This window comes from Heterodontus francisci, unplaced genomic scaffold (genome assembly GCF_036365525.1).
Source record: "Heterodontus francisci isolate sHetFra1 unplaced genomic scaffold, sHetFra1.hap1 HAP1_SCAFFOLD_571, whole genome shotgun sequence".
Classification (NCBI taxonomy): Eukaryota; Metazoa; Chordata; class Chondrichthyes; order Heterodontiformes; family Heterodontidae; genus Heterodontus; species Heterodontus francisci.
The window spans coordinates 170,327-179,924 of record NW_027141237.1 but is presented as its reverse complement, the minus strand read 5'-3'; positions in this window follow the sequence as shown (position 1 = coordinate 179,924).

The following is a 9,598-nucleotide window of genomic DNA, read 5'->3' as shown; positions in this document are numbered from 1 at the left end:
AAATGTTCCAGGCTTTAGAAGCTTCAGGCGGAACAGAGGGGGATGTAAAAGGGGTGGGAGAGTTGCATTCCTGGTTTATTAGAACATCACAGCTGAGCTGCGGGAGGACACCTCGGAGGGGTCATGCAGCGAGGCAATATGGGTGGAGCTCAGGAATAGGAAGGGTGCAGTCACGAAGTTGGGGGTTTACTACAGGCCTCCCAACAGCCAGCGGGAGGTAGAGGAGCAGATATGTAGACAGATTTTGGAAAGATGTAAAGGTAACAGGGTTGTGCTGGTGGGTGATTTTAGCTTCCCCTATATTGACTGGGACTCACTTAGTGCTAGGGGCTTGGATGGGGCAGAATTTGTGAGGAGCATCCAGGAGGGCTTCTTGAAACAGTATGTAGATAGTCCAACTAGGGATGGGGCCATTCTGGACCTGGTATTGGAGAATGAGCCCGGCAAGGTGGTCGAAGTTTCAGTGGGGGAGCATTTCGGGAGCAGTCACCATAATTCCATAAGTCTTAAGGTACTTGTGGATAAGGATAAGAGTAGTCCTCGGGTGAAGGTGCGAAATTGGGGGAAGTCCAATTATAACAATATTAGGCAGGAACTGAAGAATTTAGATTGGGGGTGGCTACTTGAGGGTAAATCAACATATGACATGTGGGAGTCTTTCAAATGTCAGCTAGTTAGAATCCAGGACCCGCATGTTCCTGTGAGGAAGGAAGACAAGTTTGGCAAGTTTCAGAAAGCTTGGATAACACTGGATATTGGGAGCCTCGTCAAAAAGAAAAAGGAAGCATTTGTAAGGGCTGGAAGGCTAGGAACAGACGAAGCACTTGAGGAATACAAAGACAGTAGGAAGGAACTTAAGCAAGGTGTTAGGAGGGCGAAAAGGATTCATGAAAAGTCATTGGCAAACAGGATTAAGGAAAATCCCAAGGCTTTTTATACGTATGTAAAGAGCAAGAGGGTAACCAGGGAAACGGTTGGCCCACCCAATTACAGAGAGGGGAATCTATTTGTGGAGCCAGAGGAAATGGGCGAGATGCTAAATGAGTACTTTGCATCAGTATTCACCAAAGAGAAGGACTTGGTGGATGATGAGCCGAGGGAAGGGAGTGCAGATAGTCTCAGTCATCTCATGATCAAAAAGGAGGAGGTGTTGGGTGTCTTGCAAAGCATTAAGGGAGATACGTCCCCAGGGCCTGATGGGATCTACCCAAGAATACTGAGGCAGGCAAGGGAGGAAATTGTTGGGGCCTTGACAGAAATCTTTGAATCCTCATTGGCTACAAATGAGGTCCCAGAGGACTGGAGAACAGCAAATGTTGTTCCTTTGTTTAAGAAGGGTGGCAAGGATAATCCAGGAAATTATAGGCGTGTGAGCCTTACATCAGTGGTAGGGAAACTATTAGAGAGGATTATTCGGGACAGGATTTACTCCCATTTGGAAACAAACGAACTTATTAGCGAGAGACAGCATGATTTTGTGAAGGGGAGGTCTTGTCTTACTTACTTGATTGAGTTTTGTGAGGACGTGACGAAGATGATTGATGAAGGAAGGGCAGTGGATGTTATCTATATGGACTTCAGTAAAGCCTTTGACAAGGTCCCGCATGGCAGACTGGTACAAATGGTGAAGTCACACGTGATCAGAGGTGAGCTGGCAAGATGGATACAGAACTGGCTCGGTCATAGAAGACAGTGGGTATCAGTGGATGGTTGTTTTTCTGAATGGAAGGATGTGACTAGTGATGTTCCGCAGGGATCAGTGCTGGGACTTTTGCTGTTTGTAGTACATATAAATGATTTGGAGGAATATGTAACTGGTCTGATTAGTAACTTTGTGGATGACACAAAGGTTGGTGGAGTTGCGGATAATAAGAAACAAAGAAACAAAGAAAATTACAGCACAGGAACAGGCCCTTCGGCCCTCCAAGCCTACGCCGATCCAAATCCTCTATCTAAACCTGTCGCCTATTTTCTAAGCATCTGTATCTCTTTACTTCCTGCCCATTCATGTATCTGTCTCGATACAACTTAAAAGACGCTATCATGCCCGCGTCTACCACCTCCGCTGGCAAAGCGTTCCATGCACCCACCACCCTCTGCGTAAAGAACTTTCCACGCATATCCCCCCTAAACGTTTCCCCTTTCACTTTGAACTCGTGTCCCCTTGTAATTGAATCCCCCATTCTGGGAAAAAGCTTCTTGCTATCCACCCTGTCTATATCTCTCATGATTTTGTACACCTCAATCAGGTCCCCCCTCAACCTCCGTCTTTCTAATGAAAATAATCCTAATCTACTCAAACTCTCTTCATAGCTAGCGCCCTCCATACCAGGCAACATCCTGGTGAATCTCCTCTGCACCCTCTCCAAAGCATCCACATCCTTTTGGTAATGTGGTGACCAGAACTGCACGCAGTATTCCAAATGTGGCCGAACCAAAGTCCTATACAACTGTAACATGACCTGCCAACTCTTGTACTCAATATCCCGTCCGATGAAGGAAAGCATGCCGTATGCCTTCTTGACCACTCTATTGACCTGCGTTGCCACCTTCAGGGAACAATGGACCTGAACACCCAAATCTCTCTGTACATCAATTTTCCCCAGGACTTTTCCATTTACTGTATAATTCACTCTTGAATTGGATCTTCCAAAATGCATCACCTCGCATTTGCCCTGATTGAACTCCATCTGCCATTTCTCTGCCCAACTCTCCAGTCTATCTATATTCTGCTGTATTCTCTGACAGTCCCCTTCAGTATCTGCTACTCCACCAATCTTAGTGTCGTCTGCAAACTTGCTAATCAGACCACCTACACTTTCCTCCAAATCATTTATGTATATCACAAACAACAGTGGTCCCAGCACGGATCCCTGTGGAACACCACTGGTCACACGTCTCCATTTTGAGAAACTCCCTTCCACTGCTACTCTCTCTCTCCTGTTGCCCAGCCAGTTCTTTATCCATCTTGCTAGTACACCTTGGACCCCATGCGCCTTCACTTTCTCCATCAGCCTACCATGGGGAACCTTATCAAACGCCTTACTGAAGTCCATGCATATGACATCTACAGCCCTTCCCTCATCAATCAACTTTGTCACTTCCTCAAAGAATTCTATTAAGTTGGTAAGACATGACCTTCCCTGCACAAAACCATGTTGCCTATCACTGGTGAGCCCATTTTCTTCCAAATGGGAATAGATCCTATCCCTCAGTATCTTCTCCAGCAGCTTCCCTACCACTGACGTCAGGCTCACCAGTCTATAATTACCTGGATTATCCCTGCTACCCTTCTTAAACAAGGGGACAACATTAGCAATTCTCCAGTCCTCCGCGACCTCACCCGTGTTTAAGGATGTTGCAAAGATATCTGTTCAGACCCCAACTATTTCCTCTCTCGCTTCCCACAGTAACCTGGGATAGATTCCATCCGGACCTGGGGACTTGTCCACCTTAATGCCTTTTAGAATACCCAACACTTCCTCCCTCCTTATGCCGACTTGACCTAGAGTAATCAAACATCTGTCCCTAAACTCAACATCCGTCATGTCCCTCTCCTCGGTGAATACCGATGCAAAGTACTCGTTTAGAATCTCACCCATTTTCTCTGACTCCATGCATAACTTTCCTCCTTTGTCCTTGAGTGGGCCAATCCTTTCTCTAGTTACCCTCTTGCTCCTTATATATGAATAAAAGGCTTTGGGATTTTCCTTAACCCTGTTTGCTAAAGATATTTCATGACCCCTTTTAGCCCTCTTAATTCCTCGTTTCAGATTGTGCCTACAATCCCGATAGTCTTTCAAAGCTTCGTCTTTCTTCAGCCGCCTAGACCTTGTGTATGCTTCCTTTTTCCTCTTAGCTAGTCTCACAATTTCACCTGTCATCGATGGTTCCCTAATCTTGCCATTTCTACCCCTCATTTTCACAGGAACATGTCTCTCCTGCACGCTAATCAACCTCTCTTTAAAAGCCTCCCACATATCAAATATGGATTTACCTTCAAACAGCTGCTCCCAATCTACATTCCCCAGCTCCTGCCGAATTTTGGTACAGTCGGCCTTCCCCCAATTTAGCACTCTTCCTTTTGGACCACTCTCATCTTTGTCCATGAGTATTCTAAAACGTACGGAATTGTGATCACTATTCCCAAAGTCGTCCCCTACTGAAACGTCAACCACCTGGCCCAGCTCATTTCCCAACACCAGGTCCAGTATCGCCCCTTCCCGAGTTGGACTATTTACATACTGCTCTAGAAAACCCTCCTGGATGCTCCTTACAAATTCTGCTCCATCGAGACCTCTAACATTAAGTGAATCCCAGTCAATGTTGGGAAAATTAAAATCTCCTATCATCACCACCCTGTTGCTCCTACAGCTTTCCATAATCTGTTTACATATTTGTACCTCTATCTCACGCTCGCTGTTGGGAGGCCTGTAGTACAGCCCCAACATTGTTACCGCACCCTTCCTATTTCTGAGTTCTGCCCATATTGCCTCACAGCTCGTGTCCTTCATAGTCCCTTCCTTCAGCACAGCTGTGATATCCTCTTTGACCAGTAATGCAACTCCTCCACCCCTTTTACCTCCCTCTCTATCCCGCCTGAAGCATCGGTATCCTGGGATATTTAGTTGCCAATCATGTCCTTCCCTTAACCAAGTCTCAGTAATAGCAATAACATCATATTCCCAGGTGCTAATCCAATCACTAAGTTCATCTGCCTTACCTACTACACTTCTTGCATTAAAACAGATACACCTCAGACCACCAGTCCCTTTGCTTTCATCATCTGCTCCCTGCCTACTCTTTCCCTTAGTCACGCTGACTTCATTATCTAGTTCCTTACAGGCTTTAGTTACTACATCCTTACTCTTTACTGACCTCATTTGGTTCCCATCCCCCTGCCACATTAGTTTAAACCCTCCCCAACAATGATGAGGATTGTCAAAGGATACAGCAGGATATAGATCGGTTGGAGTCTTGGGTGGAGAAATGGCAGATGGACTTACATCCGGACAAATGTGTGGTAATGCATTTTGGAAGGACTAATGCAGGTGGGAGGTATACCATAAATGGCAGAACCCTTGGGAGTATTGACAGGCAGAGAGATCTGGGCGTACAGGTCCACAGGTCACTGAAAGTGACAACGCAGGTGGATAAGGTAGTCAAGAAGGCATACGGCATACTTGCCTTCATCGGTCGGGGCATAGAGTATAAAAATTGGCAAGTCATGTTGCAGATTTACAGAACCTTAGTTGGGCCACACTTAGAATATTGCGTTCAATTCTGGTCGCCACACTACCAGAAGGACGTGGAGGCTTTGGAGAGGGTACAGAGGAGGTTTACCAGGATGTTGCCTCGTCTGGAGGGCATTAGCTAAGAGGAGAGGTTGGAAAAACTCGGATTGTTTTTACTGGAACGACGGAGGTGGAGGGGCGACGTGATAGAGGTTTACAAAGTTATGAGCGGCATGGACAGAGTGGATAATCAGAAGCTTTTTCCAAGGGTGAAACAGTCAGTTACTCGGGGACATAGTTTAAGGTGCGAGGGGCAAAGTTTAGAGGGCATGTGCGAGGCAAGGTTTTTACGCAGAGGGTGGTGAGTGCCTGGAACTTGCTGCCAGGGGAGGTGGTGGAAGCAGATACGATAGCGACGTTTAAGAGACATCTTGACAAATACATGAATAGGAAGGGAATAGAGGGATATGGGCCCCAGAAGTGCAGAAGGTGTTTGTTTATGCAGGCATCAAGATCGGCGCAGGCTTCGAGGGCCGAATGACTTGTTCCTGTGCTGAACTGTTCTTTGTTCTTTGTTCTTGCATCGGATGCTATGTATTTTAAACAGATGGCAATGTGAATCAAACACCACTTTGTGATATAACAATATTTCTTTCCAAGCGAGAGTTGCTGATTTAGTTCCGGTGGGTATCAAGTCAATGCTGCAGTAACGTTGCTCATCCAACACCACGGACAAAACAGGCAAGCTGATTCTTAATCTGATCAATACGTCAGAGACACAAATCGACTGCTGTACAAGTAACAATCACGACAGTCCAATAGGTACTTTATCATGCAAAACCTTTGGCCAGTATTGGGTTGTGCAGCCAATTGAAAGCGCTAATTAGTAATTGTAATCTGTAAGACATTGCCGATGGTGCCAGCACACAGTTGATCAAAGGTAATACGCAATTCCTTTCAACTTCTGTTCGATTATTAGGTCTGATTGGCGCTGTCAGCATTCAGATACCTCCCCTGTTCTTCATGCACCTCCCCTAATAGGCAGATTAAACAGCCCGTTGTCCATGGAGATCATTTTAGTGACAAGATTAATCATGTCTTCTCTCATCTCTCACACTCAGGTGATTTCCACACGTGCTGCTCATATCAAGAGTATTTGTTAGCATTCCTGCCTCTGCTGGCATCTCTGAGTTTGCCAAACTGCATCACAGATCCCGAGATCAGCGGGCGGATCAGACAAAGAAGAATCCTAATATTTCATAAATGTGTAACTCAGAATAACGTAAAACCTTACCCACTGACATATCAATAACGCCCAGGGACATTACTCGAATTTACAGTACAATCTGCGTGGAGAGCATAGAGCGACATTTGCTTTCATCTATTAATTGCACAGAGCAGCTGAGTGCATGTAAACGTTTTTATATCACCACCATCTAAGAAGTGGTTGGAAAAAGGCAACGGGTTATACAGGATAAACGATTTGTCACTTGGAATAGTCAGTGATGTCACAAATTCCCTTGAATCCAGAGACCACAAGTTGTCATTCAGACACGCTTTCCACATGTCCAAACCTTCCAGCCTGATGTACATTCACAGACCGAATTCCCTCCCTTCAACCGGTCCTCCACTGTCTCATCTTTGATAAACCAGCGTTACGGACAAATCTTTACTCAAATCTATGAAGCGCGACATTAAACCAAATGCTTCCGACTCAGAAGCAAGAGTTTTACACATTGAACCTCGGCTGAAATCGTTTTAATTTGCAACCTACATTTACTCGGCAATGCTAGCTCAACAACAGGTATACCATTTTGGATACTGTTGGGGGGGACGACTTACCAGGGGTAAGCAATGGGGTGCAGGTCTCTGGCACAGAGTCTGTCCCTGTTGCTCAGAAGGGAAAAGGGAAGAGGAGCAGAGCATTAGTCATTGGGGACTCCATAGTTAGGGGAACAGATAGGAGGTTCTGTGGGAACGAGAGAGACTCACGGTTGGTGTGTTGCCTCCCAGGTGCCAGGGTACGTGATGTCTCCGATCGTGTTTTTGGGATCCTTAAGGGGGAGGGGGAGCACCCCCAAGTCGTGGTCCACATAGGCACCAACGACATAGGTAGGAAGAGAGATGGGGATTTAAGGCAGAAATTCAGGGAGCTAGGGTGGAAGCTTAGAGCGAGAACAACCAGAGTTGTTATCTCTGGGTTGTTGCCTGTGCCACGTGCTAGCGAAGAGAGGAATAGGGAGAGAGAGGAGTTGAACACGTGGCTGCAGGGATGGTGTAGGAGGGAGGGTTTTGGTTTCCTGGATAATTGGGGCTCTTTCTGGGGTAGGTGGGACCTCTACAAACAGGATGGTCTTCACCTGAACCAGAGGGGTACCAATATCCTGGGGGGGAGATTTGTTAGTGCTCTTCGGGGGGGTTTAAACTAAATCAGCAGGGGAATGGGAACCTAAATTGTAGTTCCAGTGTACAGGCTGTTGAGAGTAGTGAGGTAGGGGATAAGGTTACAGGGACGCAAGAGGGCACTGGCAAGCAAGAACTTGGTTTAAAGTGTGTCTACTTCAACGCCAGGAGCATCCGGAATAAGGTGGGTGAGCTTGCAGCATGGGTTGGTACCTGGGATCCTGATGTTGTGGCCATTTCAGAGACATGGGTAGAGCAGGGGCAGGAATGGATGTTGCAGGTTCCGGGATTTAGATGTTTCGGAAAGAACAGAGAAGAGTGTAAAAGAGGGGGGGGTGTGGCATTGTTAATCAAGGAAAGTATTACAGCGGCAGAAAGGACGTTTGAGGACTCGTCTACTGAGGTAGTATGGGCCGAGGTTAGAAACAGGAGAGGAGAGGTCACCCTGTTGGGAGTTTTCTATAGACCTCCGAATAGTTCCAGAGATGTAGAGGAAAGGATAGCGAAGATGATTCTCGACAGGAGCGAGAGTAACAGGGTAGTGGTTATGGGGGACTTTAACTTTCCAAATATTGACTGGAAATACTATAGTTCGAGTACTTTAGATGGGTCTGTTTTTGTCCAGTGTGTGCAGGAGGGTTTTCTGACACAGTATGTGGACAGGCCAACCAGGGGCGATGCCACATTGGATTTGGTACTGGGTAATGAACCCGGCCAGGTGTTCGATTTAGATGTAGGTGAGCACTTTGGCGATAGTGATCACAATTCGGTTAGGTTTACCTTAGCGATGGGCAGGTATATACCGCAGGGCAAGAATTATAGCTGGGGGAAAGGAAATTATGACGCGATTAGGCAAGATTTAGGATGTGTAGGATGGGGAAGGAAACTGCAGGGGATGGGCACAAACGAAATGTGGAGCTTATTCAAGGAGCAGCTAATGCGTGTCCTTGATAAGTATGTACCTGTCAGGCAGGGAGGAAGTTGTCGAGCGAGGGAGCCGTGGTTTACTCAAGAAGTTGAAGCGCTTGTCAAGAGGAAGAGGGCGGCTTATGTTAGGATGAGACGTGAAGGCTCAGTTAGGGCGCTTGAGAGTTACAAGCTAGCCAGGAAGGATCTAAAGGGAGGGCTAAGAAGAGCAAGGAGAGGACACGAGAAGTCATTGGCGGATAGGATCAAAGAAAACCCTAAGGCTTTCTATAGGTATATCAGGAATAAACGAATGATAAGAGTTAGAACAGGGCCAATCAAGGATAGTAGTGGGAAGTTGTGTGCGGAATCAGAGGAGATAGGGGAAGCGGTAAATGAATATTTTTCGTCAGTATTTACAGTAGAAAAAGAAAATGTTGCCGAGGAGATTACTGAGATACAGCCTACTAGGCTAGATGGGATTGAGATTCACAAGGAGGAGGTGTTAGCAATTTTGGAAAGAGTGAAAATAGATAAGTCCCCTGGGCCAGATGGGATTTATCCTAGGATTCTCTGGGAAGCCAGGGAGGAGATTGCAGAGCCGTTGTTGTTGATCTTTAAGTCGTCATTGTCGACAGGAGTAGTGCCGGAGGACTGGAGGATAGCAAATGTTGTCCCCTTGTTCAAGAAGGGGAGTAGAGACAGCCCTGGTAATTATAGACCTGTGAGCCTTACTTCGGTTGTGGGTAAAATGTTGGAAAAGGTTATAAGAGACAGGATTTATAATCATCTTGAAAAGAATAAGTTCATTTGCGATAGTCAGCACGGTTTTGTGAAAGGTAGGTCGTGCCTCACAAACCTTATTGAGTTTTTCGAGAAGGTGACCAAACAGGTGGATGAGGGTAAAGCCGTGGATGTGGTGTATATGGATTTCAGTAAGGCGTTTGATAAGGTTCCCCACGGTAGGCTATTGCAGAAAATACGGAAGTATGGGGTTGAAGGTGATTTAGAGCTTTGGATCAGAAATTGGCTAGCTGAAAGAAGACAGAGGGTGG